The sequence below is a fragment of the Syngnathus typhle genome, unplaced genomic scaffold, assembly GCF_033458585.1.
Source record: "Syngnathus typhle isolate RoL2023-S1 ecotype Sweden unplaced genomic scaffold, RoL_Styp_1.0 HiC_scaffold_267, whole genome shotgun sequence".
NCBI classification, from domain to species: Eukaryota; Metazoa; Chordata; class Actinopteri; order Syngnathiformes; family Syngnathidae; genus Syngnathus; species Syngnathus typhle.
The window spans coordinates 20,001-37,500 of NW_026872171.1; positions in this window are offsets into that span (position 1 = coordinate 20,001).

Sequence of the window (17,500 nt, forward strand, 5' to 3'; positions counted from 1 at the left end):
CGACCGCCACCCCCCCGACCGCCACAAGGCGACCGCCACAAGGCGACCGCCACAAGGCGACCGCCACAAGGCGACCGCCACAAGGCGACCGCCACTGGCCCCAAGCGCCAGCCCCGACCGCCACCCCCCGACCGCCACAAGGCGACCGCCACAAGGCGACCGCCACCGGCCCCAAGCGCCAGCCCCGACCGCCACCCCCCGACCGCCACAAGGCGACCGCCACAAGGCGTTAGTGGCCGCGCCCGGTACTTTACTGGACCCTATTTGGCCCGCGGACCGGCCGGCGTCGCTTCCTTGAATGCTTAGCCGCCTTTCGAGCTGCCATGCCGGGCTTGAGTTAGTGGTTTGCGCCCGGTACTTTACTGGACCCTATTTGGCCCGCGGACCGGCCGGCGTCGCTTCCTTGAATGCTTAGCCGCCTTTCGAGCTGCCATGCCGGGCTTGAGTTAGTGGTTTGCGCCCGGTACTTTACTGGACCCTATTTGGCCCGCGGACCGGCCGGCGTCGCTTCCTTGAATGCTTAGCCGCCTTTCGAGCTGCCATGCCGGGCTTGAGTTAGTGGTTTGCGCCCGGTACTTTACTGGACCCTATTTGGCCCGCGGACCGGCCGGCGTCGCTTCCTTGAATGCTTAGCCGCCTTTCGAGCTGCCATGCCGGGCTTGAGTTAGTGGTTTGCGCCCGGTACTTTACTGGACCCTATTTGGCCCGCGGACCGGCCGGCGTCGCTTCCTTGAATGCTTAGCCGCCTTTCGAGCTGCCATGCCGGGCTTGAGTTAGTGGTTTGCGCCCGGTACTTTACTGGACCCTATTTGGCCCGCGGACCGGCCGGCGTCGCTTCCTTGAATGCTTAGCCGCCTTTCGAGCTGCCATGCCGGGCTTGAGTTAGTGGTTTGCGCCCGGTACTTTACTGGACCCTATTTGGCCCGCGGACCGGCCGGACGTCGCTTCCTTGAATGCTTAGCCGCCTTTCGAGCTGCCATGCCGGGCTTGAGTTAGTGGTTTGCGCCCGGTACTCTACGTTAAAAGTCAGGCGGAACGGCTCTGAAGCTCCAGACGGTGCTTCCTTGAATGCTTAGCCGCCTTTCGAGCTGCCATGCCGGGCTTGAGTTAGTGGTTTGCGCCCGGTACTCTACGTTAAAAGTCAGGCGGAACGGCTCTGAAGCTCCAGACGGTGCTTCCTTGAATGCTTAGCCGCCTTTCGAGCTGCCATGCCGGGCTTGAGTTAGTGGTTTGCGCCCGGTACTCTACGTTAAAAGTCAGGCGGAACGGCTCTGAAGCTCCAGACGGTGCTTCCTTGAATGCTTAGCCGCCTTTCGAGCTGCCATGCCGGGCTTGAGTTAGTGGTTTGCGCCCGGTACTCTACGTTAAAAGTCAGGCGGAACGGCTCTGAAGCTCCAGACGGTGCTTCCTTGAATGCTTAGCCGCCTTTCGAGCTGCCATGCCGGGCTTGAGTTAGTGGTTTGCGCCCGGTACTCTACGTTAAAAGTCAGGCGGAACGGCTCTGAAGCTCCAGACGGTGCTTCCTTGAATGCTTAGCCGCCTTTCGAGCTGCCATGCCGGGCTTGAGTTAGTGGTTTGCGCCCGGTACTCTACGTTAAAAGTCAGGCGGAACGGCTCTGAAGCTCCAGACGGTGCTTCCTTGAATGCTTAGCCGCCTTTCGAGCTGCCATGCCGGGCTTGAGTTAGTGGTTTGCGCCCGGTACTCTACGTTAAAAGTCAGGCGGAACGGCTCTGAAGCTCCAGACGGTGCTTCCTTGAATGCTTAGCCGCCTTTCGAGCTGCCATGCCGGGCTTGAGTTAGTGGTTTGCGCCCGGTACTCTACGTTAAAAGTCAGGCGGAACGGCTCTGAAGCTCCAGACGGTGCTTCCTTGAATGCTTAGCCGCCTTTCGAGCTGCCATGCCGGGCTTGAGTTAGTGGTTTGCGCCCGGTACTCTACGTTAAAAGTCAGGCGGAACGGCTCTGAAGCTCCAGACGGTGCTTCCTTGAATGCTTAGCCGCCTTTCGAGCTGCCATGCCGGGCTTGAGTTAGTGGTTTGCGCCCGGTACTCTACGTTAAAAGTCAGGCGGAACGGCTCTGAAGCTCCAGACGGTGCTTCCTTGAATGCTTAGCCGCCTTTCGAGCTGCCATGCCGGGCTTGAGTTAGTGGTTTGCGCCCGGTACTCTACGTTAAAAGTCAGGCGGAACGGCTCTGAAGCTCCAGACGGTGCTTCCTTGAATGCTTAGCCGCCTTTCGAGCTGCCATGCCGGGCTTGAGTTAGTGGTTTGCGCCCGGTACTCTACGTTAAAAGTCAGGCGGAACGGCTCTGAAGCTCCAGACGGTGCTTCCTTGAATGCTTAGCCGCCTTTCGAGCTGCCATGCCGGGCTTGAGTTAGTGGTTTGCGCCCGGTACTCTACGTTAAAAGTCAGGCGGAACGGCTCTGAAGCTCCAGACGGTGCTTCCTTGAATGCTTAGCCGCCTTTCGAGCTGCCATGCCGGGCTTGAGTTAGTGGTTTGCGCCCGGTACTCTACGTTAAAAGTCAGGCGGAACGGCTCTGAAGCTCCAGACGGTGCTTCCTTGAATGCTTAGCCGCCTTTCGAGCTGCCATGCCGGGCTTGAGTTAGTGGTTTGCGCCCGGTACTCTACGTTAAAAGTCAGGCGGAACGGCTCTGAAGCTCCAGACGGTGCTTCCTTGAATGCTTAGCCGCCTTTCGAGCTGCCATGCCGGGCTTGAGTTAGTGGTTTGCGCCCGGTACTCTACGTTAAAAGTCAGGCGGAACGGCTCTGAAGCTCCAGACGGTGCTTCCTTGAATGCTTAGCCGCCTTTCGAGCTGCCATGCCGGGCTTGAGTTAGTGGTTTGCGCCCGGTACTCTACGTTAAAAGTCAGGCGGAACGGCTCTGAAGCTCCAGACGGTGCTTCCTTGAATGCTTAGCCGCCTTTCGAGCTGCCATGCCGGGCTTGAGTTAGTGGTTTGCGCCCGGTACTCTACGTTAAAAGTCAGGCGGAACGGCTCTGAAGCTCCAGACGGTGCTTCCTTGAATGCTTAGCCGCCTTTCGAGCTGCCATGCCGGGCTTGAGTTAGTGGTTTGCGCCCGGTACTCTACGTTAAAAGTCAGGCGGAACGGCTCTGAAGCTCCAGACGGTGCTTCCTTGAATGCTTAGCCGCCTTTCGAGCTGCCATGCCGGGCTTGAGTTAGTGGTTTGCGCCCGGTACTCTACGTTAAAAGTCAGGCGGAACGGCTCTGAAGCTCCAGACGGTGCTTCCTTGAATGCTTAGCCGCCTTTCGAGCTGCCATGCCGGGCTTGAGTTAGTGGTTTGCGCCCGGTACTCTACGTTAAAAGTCAGGCGGAACGGCTCTGAAGCTCCAGACGGTGCTTCCTTGAATGCTTAGCCGCCTTTCGAGCTGCCATGCCGGGCTTGAGTTAGTGGTTTGCGCCCGGTACTCTACGTTAAAAGTCAGGCGGAACGGCTCTGAAGCTCCAGACGGTGCTTCCTTGAATGCTTAGCCGCCTTTCGAGCTGCCATGCCGGGCTTGAGTTAGTGGTTTGCGCCCGGTACTCTACGTTAAAAGTCAGGCGGAACGGCTCTGAAGCTCCAGACGGTGCTTCCTTGAATGCTTAGCCGCCTTTCGAGCTGCCATGCCGGGCTTGAGTTAGTGGTTTGCGCCCGGTACTCTACGTTAAAAGTCAGGCGGAACGGCTCTGAAGCTCCAGACGGTGCTTCCTTGAATGCTTAGCCGCCTTTCGAGCTGCCATGCCGGGCTTGAGTTAGTGGTTTGCGCCCGGTACTCTACGTTAAAAGTCAGGCGGAACGGCTCTGAAGCTCCAGACGGTGCTTCCTTGAATGCTTAGCCGCCTTTCGAGCTGCCATGCCGGGCTTGAGTTAGTGGTTTGCGCCCGGTACTCTACGTTAAAAGTCAGGCGGAACGGCTCTGAAGCTCCAGACGGTGCTTCCTTGAATGCTTAGCCGCCTTTCGAGCTGCCATGCCGGGCTTGAGTTAGTGGTTTGCGCCCGGTACTCTACGTTAAAAGTCAGGCGGAACGGCTCTGAAGCTCCAGACGGTGCTTCCTTGAATGCTTAGCCGCCTTTCGAGCTGCCATGCCGGGCTTGAGTTAGTGGTTTGCGCCCGGTACTCTACGTTAAAAGTCAGGCGGAACGGCTCTGAAGCTCCAGACGGTGCTTCCTTGAATGCTTAGCCGCCTTTCGAGCTGCCATGCCGGGCTTGAGTTAGTGGTTTGCGCCCGGTACTCTACGTTAAAAGTCAGGCGGAACGGCTCTGAAGCTCCAGACGGTGCTTCCTTGAATGCTTAGCCGCCTTTCGAGCTGCCATGCCGGGCTTGAGTTAGTGGTTTGCGCCCGGTACTCTACGTTAAAAGTCAGGCGGAACGGCTCTGAAGCTCCAGACGGTGCTTCCTTGAATGCTTAGCCGCCTTTCGAGCTGCCATGCCGGGCTTGAGTTAGTGGTTTGCGCCCGGTACTCTACGTTAAAAGTCAGGCGGAACGGCTCTGAAGCTCCAGACGGTGCTTCCTTGAATGCTTAGCCGCCTTTCGAGCTGCCATGCCGGGCTTGAGTTAGTGGTTTGCGCCCGGTACTCTACGTTAAAAGTCAGGCGGAACGGCTCTGAAGCTCCAGACGGTGCTTCCTTGAATGCTTAGCCGCCTTTCGAGCTGCCATGCCGGGCTTGAGTTAGTGGTTTGCGCCCGGTACTCTACGTTAAAAGTCAGGCGGAACGGCTCTGAAGCTCCAGACGGTGCTTCCTTGAATGCTTAGCCGCCTTTCGAGCTGCCATGCCCGGCGTGGGTTTCGCGTCCGCGCCCGGTACATTATGGAAGCCAAAAAAAAAAAAAATTCTAAGTGCGAGTGGGACCGGCCTGGGGGGCTTCCTTGAAAGCCCATCCGCCCTCCGAGCTCTCCCACCGGTCGTGGGTTGGCGTCCGCCACTGCTCAAAGCGAACTTCAAATTATCTGCTTAATAATGTGGAACACCATTCTTAAGTAGTTTTTCCTTAATTTGGGCTCAACTGGCCGGTAATGATCCCCGGTGTCTGAGATTGATCTCAGTGATCCAAAGAGCCCTGACACGTAATACCATCCATGAGTTTAATTGAAAAACAAAAAATGTAATCTTTATGACACATAAATACAATTTGCATAATAATTTGGAACACAGTGTAGACTTCCAGCGGACCGCGCGCGGCTCGGCTGACGGCGCAGCGCGATCTGGTACCGCTGCGCGGGACGAAACACGCCCCGTGCAGAGTTCCAGGCGGCCGGGAAGACATTTAAGCGCTGCCGCTGCAGCTGCGGCGGGGATTTGCCGTCCTCCGGTGGACACGACGAGTAAATACACCAGCAATCGCACTTACACCGTGTTCCAAATTATTATGCAAGTGACATTTATCTCAGATTTTCCTAAATAGTCGATGCAAAATGAGTCAGCATAATTTTCAAGTCATCAACCATTATTTTGATGAATTCTAATTTTATTGAACAAACCTCCGAATGATCACAGAATTTTTAAAAAATAAAAAACTTAAAATGCACTGTTCCACATTATTAAGCACAACAGAGTTTTATAACATTTTATAGGTTTTTATGAACTGAAATGCCCATCTTAAGAATTTACAGCATTAGGAGGTCATATTTACTGAAATCAAAAGCTATTTCAAAGAAAAGACAAACAAGTTACATTTTAACATAGGACCCTTTATTTCAATAAAAAACAAAGTTACATTTTAACATAGGACCCTTTGTTCAACAGCAGCTTCACGATTCTTCCATCCACTGAACTTGTGAGTTTTTGTACAGTTTCTGGTTGAATTTCTTGGCAGGATCTAAGAATAGCCTGCCAGAGCTGCTCTTTGGAATTGAACTGCCTCCCACCTTCGTAGATTTTCTGCTTGACGATGCTCCACAAGTTTTCAATAGGATTGAGGTCAGGGGAGCATGGGGGCCACACCATCAGTTTCTCTCCCTTTATTCCCATAGATGCCAAAGACGTTGACGTATTTCTTGCAGCATGGGATGGTGCATTGTCATGCATGAAGATGATCTTTTGACGGAAAGCACGGTTCTTCCTGTTGTACCATGGACAGAAGTGTTGAGTCAGAAATTCCACGTAGTTAACAGACGTAATTTTGACGCCTTCAGGGACCCTAAAGGGGCCAAGCAGCTCTCTCCCCATGATTCCGGCCCAAAACATCACTCCGCCACCTCCCTGCTGACGCCGCAGCCTTGTTGGGCTATCGTGGCCGTCCACCAACCATCCACGACTCCATCCATCTGTAAAGTCAAGTCAAATCAAGTTTATTTGTATAGCCCTAAATCACAAGCAGTCTCAAAGGGCTTCACATAGACAGAAATTGACAATTATTCTCAAAGCATCCCCTGAGCTCTCAAAAGTGCAAGGAAAAACTTAAAAAACCCTACCTGGCCCATCCAAGGTGGCACGGCACTCGTCGGTGAACAGGACTGTCTGAAAATTTGTCTTCATGTAAGTCTGGGCCCACTGCAGCCGTTTCTGCTTGTTCGCGTTGTTCAGGGGTGGCCGAATGGAGGGTTTCCGCACAACTGCAAGCCTCTGGAGGATCCTGCACCTCGTCGTTCGTGGGACTTCACTGGCACCAGCAGCGTCGAATATTTGTTTGCTCGTCTTTAGTGGCATGCTTGCAGCCGCCCTCTTGATTCGATTTGTTTGTCTTGCAGAAACCTTCCTTGTCGTGCCTTTGTCTGCACGAACGCGCGTTTGCTCCGAATCAGCGACGAATTTCTTCAAAGTTCGATGGTCGCGCTTAAGCTTTCGTGCAATATCGAATGTCTGCATACCTTGTCCAAGGCATCGAACGATTTCACGCTTCTCGACAGCAGAGAGATCCTTTTTCCTCCCCATGGTTGAACGAAATGGCCGAACGCTTAAAAACGCGGAACTTAAATAGACTTGTTAATTACTACAATTGCGCTCACCTGGCAGACTACCATGGACTGTACCATGACTGAGGGTGATTTCAGTACTTGAAAAACAAAAAATGTAATCTTTATGACACTTAAATACATTTTGCATAATAATTTGGAACACGGGACCGTGTTCCAAATTATTATGCAAAGGATATTTATCTCAGATTTTCCTAAATAGCTTCCTTGAAATGTTACCCGGCTTTTGAGCTCTCCTGCCGGGCGTGGGTTTGCGTCAGCGCCCGGTAACATTATGGAAGCTAAAAGAAAGAAAAAAAGAAACAAATCTAAGTGCGATTGCTGGTGTCTAAATACATTTTGCATAATAATTTGGAACACGGGACCGTGTTCCAAATTATTATGCAAGTGATATTTATCTCAGATTTTCCTAAATAGCTTTACTCGTCGTGCCGACCGGAGGGAGGCCACTCCCCGCCGCAGCTGAACAGTCATCCCGGCCTAGTGGAGGTCTGCGCAGGGGGGGGTCTTCCTTGAAATGTTACCCGGCTTTTGAGCTCTCCTGTCCGGCGTGGGTTTGCGTCAGCGGCCGGTGTCATTTACTCGTCGTGCCGACCGGAGGGAGGCCACTCCCCGCCGCAGCTGAACAGTCATCCCGGCCTAGTGGAGGTCTGCGCAGGGGGGGTCTTCCTTGAAATGTTACCCGGCTTTTGAGCTCTCCTGTCCGGCGTGGGTTTGCGTCAGCGGCCGGTGTCATTTACTCGTCGTGCCGACCGGAGGGAGGCCACTCCCCGCCGCAGCTGAACAGTCATCCCGGCCTAGTGGAGGTCTGCGCAGGGGGGGTCTTCCTTGAAATGTTACCCGGCTTTTGAGCTCTCCTGTCCGGCGTGGGTTTGCGTCAGCGGCCGGTGTCATTTACTCGTCGTGCCGACCGGAGGGAGGCCACTCCCCGCCGCAGCTGAACAGTCATCCCGGCCTAGTGGAGGTCTGCGCAGGGGGGGTCTTCCTTGAAATGTTACCCGGCTTTTGAGCTCTCCTGTCCGGCGTGGGTTTGCGTCAGCGGCCGGTGTCATTTACTCGTCGTGCCGACCGGAGGGAGGCCACTCCCCGCCGCAGCTGAACAGTCATCCCGGCCTAGTGGAGGTCTGCGCAGGGGGGGTCTTCCTTGAAATGTTACCCGGCTTTTGAGCTCTCCTGCCGGGCGTGGGTTTGCGTCAGCGCCCGGTAACATTATGGAAGCTAAAAGAAAGAAAAAAGAAACAAATCTAAGAGCAAGTGCTGGTGTATTTACTCGTCGTGTCCACCGGAGGGAGGCAACTCCCCGCCGCAGCTGCAGAGGCAGCTTTGAACAGTCATCCCGGCCTAGTGGAGGTCTGCGCAGGGGGGGTCTTCCTTGAAATGTTACCCGGCTTTTGAGCTCTCCTGTCCGGCGTGGGTTTGCGTCAGCGGCCGGTGTCATTTACTCGTCGTGCCGACCGGAGGGAGGCCACTCCCCGCCGCAGCTGAACAGTCATCCCGGCCTAGTGGAGGTCTGCGCAGGGGGGGTCTTCCTTGAAATGTTACCCGGCTTTTGAGCTCTCCTGCCGGGCGTGGGTTTGCGTCAGCGCCCGGTAACATTATGGAAGCTAAAAGAAAGAAAAAAAGAAACAAATCTAAGTGCGATTGCTGGTGTCTAAATACATTTTGCATAATAATTTGGAACACGGGACCGTGTTCCAAATTATTATGCAAGTGATATTTATCTCAGATTTTCCTAAATAGCTTTACTCGTCGTGCCGACCGGAGGGAGGCCACTCCCCGCCGCAGCTGAACAGTCATCCCGGCCTAGTGGAGGTCTGCGCAGGGGGGGGTCTTCCTTGAAATGTTACCCGGCTTTTGAGCTCTCCTGTCCGGCGTGGGTTTGCGTCAGCGGCCGGTGTCATTTACTCGTCGTGCCGACCGGAGGGAGGCCACTCCCCGCCGCAGCTGAACAGTCATCCCGGCCTAGTGGAGGTCTGCGCAGGGGGGGTCTTCCTTGAAATGTTACCCGGCTTTTGAGCTCTCCTGTCCGGCGTGGGTTTGCGTCAGCGGCCGGTGTCATTTACTCGTCGTGCCGACCGGAGGGAGGCCACTCCCCGCCACAGCTGAACAGTCATCCCGGCCTAGTGGAGGTCTGCGCAGGGGGGGTCTTCCTTGAAATGTTACCCGGCTTTTGAGCTCTCCTGTCCGGCGTGGGTTTGCGTCAGCGGCCGGTGTCATTTACTCGTCGTGCCGACCGGAGGGAGGCCACTCCCCGCCGCAGCTGCAGCGGCAGCTTTGAAACGTCATCCCGGCCCCCTGGAACTGTGCGCGGGGGGGGCGATGCGTCCCGTGCGAGGTACCAGGTCGCGCTGCGCCGTCTGCCTGGCCGCTTTGGGCCCGCTGGAAGTCTATTAAAGCTCCGCGATCTCCGCCTCGGTGCTTAAAAAGCGTCCATCCGCTCTCCTGGAGCTTCTTTCGGTCATCTCGTCCGCGTGCACGGCCTGCCGGTGGCACCGGCTGGAGCTCCGCAAAAAGCTCCATTTCTGTTAAAAATGCTTAGCCGCGTCCCTGGAAGCCCAATCGGGCGTAGAAAGTGAGGGGGAAGGCCCCCAAAGCACCGGCTGGAAGTCCCAAAAAAGCTCCATGATTGGTCAATAATGCTTAGCCGCCTCCCTGGAAGCCTAATCGGGCATAAAAAGCTAGGCGGAACGGCCCCAAAGCTCCACACGGAAGTCCCAAAAAAGCTCCATGATTGGTCAATAATGCTTAGCCGCCTCCCTGGAAGCCTAATCGGGCATAAAAAGCTAGGCGGAACGGCCCCAAAGCTCCACACGGAAGTCCCAAAAAAGCTCCATGATTGGTCAATAATGCTTAGCCGCCTCCCTGGAAGCCTAATCGGGCATAAAAAGCTAGGCGGAACGGCCCCAAAGCTCCACACGGAAGTCCAAAAAAAGCTCCATGATTGGTCAATAATGCTTAGCCGCCTCCCTGGAAGCCTAACCGGGCATAAAAAGCTAGGCGGAACGGCCCCAAAGCTCCACACGGAAGTCCCAAAAAAGCTCCATGATTGGTCAATAATGCTTAGCCGCCTCCCTGGAAGCCTAATCGGGCATAAAAAGCTAGGCGGAACGGCCCCAAAGCTCCACACGGAAGTCCCAAAAAAGCTCCATGATTGGTCAATAATGCTTAGCCGCCTCCCTGGAAGCCTAATCGGGCATAAAAAGCTAGGCGGAACGGCCCCAAAGCTCCACACGGAAGTCCCAAAAAAGCTCCATGATTGGTCAATAATGCTTAGCCGCCTCCCTGGAAGCCTAATCGGGCATAAAAAGTTAGGCGGAACGGCCCCAAAGCTCCACACGGAAGTCCGAAAAAAGCTCAAAAATTTTCTAAGTGCCAACGGCTCATTCGCCGTAATGTGTCCGCTCCGCGCTGGTTCCCCGGTCGGCCGCGAATAGCGCAAAATCAGCCTCACGGAAGTTCGAAAAAAGCTCAAAAATTTTCTAAGTGCCAACGGCTCATTCGCCGTAATGTGTCCGCTCCGCGCTGGTTCCCCGGTCGGCCGCGAATAGCGCAAAATCAGCCTCACGGAAGTTCGAAAAAAGCTCAAAAATTTTCTAAGTGCCAACGGCTCATTCGCCGTAATGTGTCCGCTCCGCGCTGGTTCCCCGGTCGGCCGCGAATAGCGCAAAAATCAGCCTAAGTGCAGTACCAACCTTGGCGTGTTGGTGCGCCAGAGTACGATGAGTTGGTCCCCCTAGTCACTGTACTCATTACCTTTACCCCCTAATCGCAAAATATAGTCAGAACGTATATGCAGAAGACTATTTTTTTCTTTTTTAAAATTTTCTAAGTGCCAGCGGATGCTGGCACACGAACTGTCCGAGCTACGACGGTTCTCCGGTCGGACAGCGAGGGTGAAAAAGCGGTCCTAAAATCACCGAGGGCTGCCGCACAAGTTGTCCGAGTGGCGACGGTTCCCCGGTCGGCCACGAATGTCGAAAATTCGGCCTCTCCACCACGGAGGTCGGTGAGAATTTCAGAATATTTTCTAAGTGCCAACGGCTCTTGCGCCGTAAAGTGTCCGCTTTGCCTGGTTCCCTCGGTCGGCCACAAATAGCGAAAAATCAGCCTCTCCTTCTGGAGCTCGCCTAAGTGCCAACGGCTCTTGCGCCGTAATGTGTCCGCTTTGTCTGGTTCCCTCGGTCGGCCACAAACGGCGAAAAATCAGCCTCTCCTTCTGGAGCTCGTGCCAACTTTGGCGAATATTTTCTAAGTGCCAACGGCTCTTGCGCCGTAAAGTGTCCGCTTTGCCTGGTTCCCTCGGTCGGCCACAAATAGCGAAAAATCAGCCTCTCCTTCTGGAGCTCGCCTAAGTGCCAACGGCTCTTGCGCCGTAATGTGTCCGCTTTGTCTGGTTCCCTCGGTCGGCCACAAACGGCGAAAAATCAGCCTCTCATTCTGGAGCTCGTGCCAACTTTGGCGAATATTTTCTAAGTGCCAACGGCTCTTGCGCCGTAATGTGTCCGCTTTGCCTGGTTCCCTCGGTCGGCCACGAACGGCGAAAAATCAGCCTCTCCTTCTGGAGCTCGCCTAAGTGCCAACGGCTCTTGCGCCGTAATGTGTCCGCTTTGCCTGGTTCCCTCGGTCGGCCACAAATAGCGAAAAATCAGCCTCTCCTTCTGGAGCTCGTGCCAACTTTGGCGAATATTTTCTAAGTGCCAACGGCTCTTGCGCCGTAATGTGTCCGCTTTGCCTGGTTCCCTCGGTCGGCCACAAATAGCGAAAAACCAGCCTCTCCTTCTGGAGCTCGCCTAAGTGCCAACGGCTCTTGCGCCGTAATGTGTCCGCTTTGTCTGGTTCCCTCGGTCGGCCACAAACGGCGAAAAATCAGCCTCTCATTCTGGAGCTCGTGCCAACTTTGGCGAATATTTTCTAAGTGCCAACGGCTCTTGCGCCGTAATGTGTCCGCTTTGCCTGGTTCCCTCGGTCGGCCACAAATAGCGAAAAAATCAGCCTCTCCTTCTGGAGCTCGCCTAAGTGCCAACGGCTCTTGCGCCGTAATGTGTCCGCTTTGCCTGGTTCCCTCGGTCGGCCACAAACGGCGAAAAATCAGCCTCTCATTCTGGAGCTCGTGCCAACTTTGGCGAATATTTTCTAAGTGCCAACGGCTCTTGCGCCGTAATGTGTCCGCTTTGCCTGGTTCCCTCGGTCGGCCACAAATAGCGAAAAAATCAGCCTCTCCTTCTGGAGCTCGCCTAAGTGCCAACGGCTCTTGCGCCGTAATGTGTCCGCTTTGTCTGGTTCCCTCGGTCGGCCACAAACGGCGAAAAATCAGCCTCTCATTCTGGAGCTCGTGCCAACTTTGGCGAATATTTTCTAAGTGCCAACGGCTCTTGCGCCGTAATGTGTCCGCTTTGCCTGGTTCCCTCGGTCGGCCACAAATAGCGAAAAAATCAGCCTCTCCTTCTGGAGCTCGCCTAAGTGCCAACGGCTCTTGCGCCGTAATGTGTCCGCTTTGCCTGGTTCCCTCGGTCGGCCACAAACGGCGAAAAATCAGCCTCTCATTCTGGAGCTCGTGCCAACTTTGGCGAATATTTTCTAAGTGCCAACGGCTCTTGCGCCGTAATGTGTCCGCTTTGCCTGGTTCCCTCGGTCGGCCACGAACGGCGAAAAATCAGCCTCTCCTTCTGGAGCTCGCCTAAGTGCCAACGGCTCTTGCGCCGTAATGTGTCCGCTTTGCCTGGTTCCCTCGGTCGGCCACAAATAGCGAAAAATCAGCCTCTCCTTCTGGAGCTCGTGCCAACTTTGGCGAATATTTTCTAAGTGCCAACGGCTCTTGCGCCGTAATGTGTCCGCTTTGCCTGGTTCCCTCGGTCGGCCACAAATAGCGAAAAACCAGCCTCTCCTTCTGGAGCTCGCCTAAGTGCCAACGGCTCTTGCGCCGTAATGTGTCCGCTTTGCCTGGTTCCCTCGGTCGGCCACAAACGGCGAAAAATCAGCCTCTCCTTCTGGAGCTCGCCTAAGTGCCAACGGCTCTTGCGCCGTAATGTGTCCGCTTTGCCTGGTTCCCTCGGTCGGCCACAAATAGCGAAAAACCAGCCTCTCCTTCTGGAGCTCGCCTAAGTGCCAACGGCTCTTGCGCCGTAATGTGTCCGCTTTGCCTGGTTCCCTCGGTCGGCCACAAACGGCGAAAAATCAGCCTCTCCTTCTGGAGCTCGCCTAAGTGCCAACGGCTCTTGCGCCGTAATGTGTCCGCTTTGCCTGGTTCCCTCGGTCGGCCACAAATAGCGAAAAACCAGCCTCTCCTTCTGGAGCTCGCCTAAGTGCCAACGGCTCTTGCGCCGTAATGTGTCCGCTTTGCCTGGTTCCCTCGGTCGGCCACAAACGGCGAAAAATCAGCCTCTCCTTCTGGAGCTCGCCTAAGTGCCAACGGCTCTTGCGCCGTAATGTGTCCGCTTTGCCTGGTTCCCTCGGTCGGCCACAAATAGCGAAAAACCAGCCTCTCCTTCTGGAGCTCGCCTAAGTGCCAACGGCTCTTGCGCCGTAATGTGTCCGCTTTGCCTGGTTCCCTCGGTCGGCCACAAACGGCGAAAAATCAGCCTCTCCTTCTGGAGCTCGCCTAAGTGCCAACGGCTCTTGCGCCGTAATGTGTCCGCTTTGCCTGGTTCCCTCGGTCGGCCACAAATAGCGAAAAACCAGCCTCTCCTTCTGGAGCTCGCCTAAGTGCCAACGGCTCTTGCGCCGTAATGTGTCCGCTTTGCCTGGTTCCCTCGGTCGGCCACAAACGGCGAAAAATCAGCCTCTCCTTCTGGAGCTCGCCTAAGTGCCAACGGCTCTTGCGCCGTAATGTGTCCGCTTTGCCTGGTTCCCTCGGTCGGCCACAAATAGCGAAAAACCAGCCTCTCCTTCTGGAGCTCGCCTAAGTGCCAACGGCTCTTGCGCCGTAATGTGTCCGCTTTGCCTGGTTCCCTCGGTCGGCCACAAACGGCGAAAAATCAGCCTCTCCTTCTGGAGCTCGCCTAAGTGCCAACGGCTCTTGCGCCGTAATGTGTCCGCTTTGCCTGGTTCCCTCGGTCGGCCACAAATAGCGAAAAACCAGCCTCTCCTTCTGGAGCTCGCCTAAGTGCCAACGGCTCTTGCGCCGTAATGTGTCCGCTTTGCCTGGTTCCCTCGGTCGGCCACAAATAGCGAAAAACCAGCCTCTCCTTCTGGAGCTCGCGCCAACTTTGTCAAAAAATTTCTAAGTGCCAACGGCTCTTGCGCCGTAAAGTGTCCGCTTTGCCTGGTTCCCTCGGTCGGCCACAAATAGCGAAAAATCAGCCTCTCCTTCTGGAGCTCGTGCCAACTTTGGCGAATATTTTCTAAGTGCCAACGGCTCTTGCGCCGTAATGTGTCCGCTTTGCCTGGTTCCCTCGGTCGGCCACAAATAGCGAAAAATCAGCCTCTCCTTCTGGAGCTCGCCTAAGTGCCAACGGCTCTTGCGCCGTAAAGTGTCCGCTTTGTCTGGTTCCCTCGGTCGGCCACAAACGGCGAAAAATCAGCCTCTCCTTCTGGAGCTCGTGCCAACTTTGGCGAATATTTTCTAAGTGCCAACGGCTCTTGCGCCGTAAAGTGTCCGCTTTGTCTGGTTCCCTCGGTCGGCCACAAATAGCGAAAAATCAGCCTCTCCTTCTGGAGCTCGCGCAAGTGCCAACGGCTCTTGCGCCGTAAAGTGTCCGCTTTGTCTGGTTCCCTCGGTCGGCCACAAATAGCGAAAAATCAGCCTCTCCTTCTGGAGCTCGTGCCAACTTTGGCGAATATTTTCTAAGTGCCAACGGCTCTTGCGCCGTAATGTGTCCGCTTTGTCTGGTTCCCTCGGTCGGCCACAAATAGCGAAAAATCAGCCTCTCCTTCTGGAGCTCGTGCCAACTTTGGCGAATATTTTCTAAGTGCCAACGGCTCTTGCGCCGTAAAGTGTCCGCTTTGCCTGGTTCCCTCGGTCGGCCACAAATAGCGAAAAATCAGCCTCTCCTTCTGGAGCTCGCGCCAACTTTGTCAAAAAATTTCTAAGTGCCAACGGCTCTTGCGCCGTAAAGTGTCCGCTTTGCCTGGTTCCCTCGGTCGGCCACAAATAGCGAAAAATCAGCCTCTCCTTCTGGAGCTCGCGCCAACTTTGTCGAAAAATTTCTAAGTGCCAACGGCTCTTGCGCCGTAAAGTGTCCGCTTTGTCTGGTTCCCTCGGTCGGCCGCAAATAGCGAAAAATCAGCCTCTCGCCCGTCAGGTACCAGGCGTTGGGGTACCAGGGGTAAGTGCAGTACCAGCTTTGGTCTGTTGGTGCGCCAGAGTACGATGAGTTGGTCCCCCTAGTCACTGTACTCATTACCTTTACCCCCAAATCGCAAAATATAGTCAGAACGAGTGTGGGGAACACAAGTTTTGGCCCCGAGAACCAGGCGGCTGGTGTCTCTAGCGATGTGTTCCCCCCCAAAAAGTGTTCACATGCTCGGACAGCGAACCTAGGAGCTACCGCAAAGCACTCTGGAAGTGCAAGAGCGAAAAATTTTCTAAGTACAAAAACTCTCGAAAATTTTCAAAGTGTCACAGTGCTCGAAAATTTTCAAAGTGCTACATGCTTTCCATCCAAGGAAGGAATAGTGGAGGACCGGCCGCCTCCTTAAACACAAGCCGGCGGAACGACGGGGAGGACCGGCCGCCTCCTTAAACACAGGCCGGTGGAACGTTTGGCAGAATTCTTCTCGTGGAGGACCGGCCGCCTCCTTAAACACAAGCCGGCGGAACGACGGGGAGGACCGGCCGCCTCCTTAAACACAGGCCGGTGGAACGTTTGGCAGAATTCTTCTCGTGGAGGACCGGCCGCCTCCTTAAACACAGGCCGGTGGGAACGGTTGGCAGAATTGCGTGACGGCCGCCTGCTCCCGGCGTCCGCACGTGAACGAACACCCCCTCCCGGGGACGGCCGTCTGCTCCCGACCGCCGTCCTTCACCCCCTCACCTTCCGGACCCCCGTCTGCTCCCGGCGGGCCTCCGAGTACCCCCACCTTCTCCCGAACTGACCGACAGGCAATGAGACCCGCCTTGGTAGGGCCCCCACCGGCCCCGGCTCGCGCCGGCGTTGGGTGGACGGTTCCTCCCCACTTGCGGGTCGCTCTCCACGGAGGACCGGTCGCCTCACTAAACATAGGCCGGGCGAAAATCTGCGAATGTTATACATCCAAGGAGGGAGGACCGGCCGCCTCCTTAAACCACCGGCCGGGCGAAAATATGCGAATGTTATACATCCAAGGAGGGAGGACCGGTCGCCTCACTAAACATAGGCCGGGCGAAAATCTGCGAATGTTATACATCCAAGGAGGGAGGACCGGCCGCCTCCTTAAACCACCGGCCGGGCGAAAATCTGCGAATGTTATACATCCAAGAAAGGAAGGAAGGAGGGAACCGGCCGCCTCCTTAAACACAGGCCGGGCGAAAATCTGCGAATCTTATCCATCCAAGGACGGAGGACCGGCCGCCTCCTTAAACACAGGCCGGTAGGAACGGTTGGCAGAATCGCGTGACGGCCGCCTGCTCCCGGCGTCCGCACGTGAACGAACACCCCCTCCCGGGGACGGCCGTCTGCTCCCGGCCGCCGTCCTTCACCCCCCTCAGCTTCCGGACCCCCGTCTGCTCCCGGCGGGCCTCCGAGTACCCTCCCCTTCTCCCGAACTGACCGACTGGCACTCATGACCCGCCTTGGTAGGGCCCCCACCGGCCCCGGCTCGCGCCGGCGTTGGGTGGACGGTTCCTCCCCACTTGCGGGTCGCACTCTAGCGCCTCGGCCGCCGCGAGAGCGTGCGCTACGCGCCGCCCCCGCAGGCCTTGGCGCGACCGAACGGCAGCGAGACCGAGACGCCCCGAATCACCCACCTAGAGGAAATCAACGGAGGCCGAGCGCGCGATCCGATTGCGGCACGCCGCGTGGGTGTCCGCCGGCCGCGCCGGTCTACCGCGAATGCTGTTTCTCAAACCCTTGCCTAACCAGACGGCACCGCGGGATGTGTTGTCGCAACTCTGCTCGACTATCCGAATAGCCTTTCCCGACTACCGCGTTGCGGGAGGCGTCTTTCGTGCCGCCGGTGGCGTATGACCTTCCGCGAGAGGCGTGCGGGCTCGGGGGGGCCGCAACGACCGAGTCTGACTCGGACGGGGCGCAGCTTCCCTCCCGGTCACAGCAATAAGCGCCGAACGCAGCGTTGGTCACCAGCCACCCCGGCGGGTTCGTCGGGAGCGCCGGTACCCTTCCGTAGCTAGTTGCCAGCTGGCCACAGCGGGCCGCACCGACCGAGTCTGACTCGGACGGGGCGCAGCTTCCCGTCTGGGTGACAGCGGCGCTGAGGACGGCGGGGCGGCCGGAACCCCTTCGACCCCCCGGCTCCCACCAGTGTCGATCAAACTCCGCATCCTGGCCGTAGCGCGAGACCGGCGGGCCGCAACGACCGAGTCTGACTCGGACGGGGCGCAGCTTCCCGCTTGGGCCTCGGCGCGCGCGCCTCGCGCGGGCAAGTCGCCGGCACAGCGCCGCGCCCCCGACCCCCGCTTTACGGAAACGAAGCGAGCCTCAGCGGGCC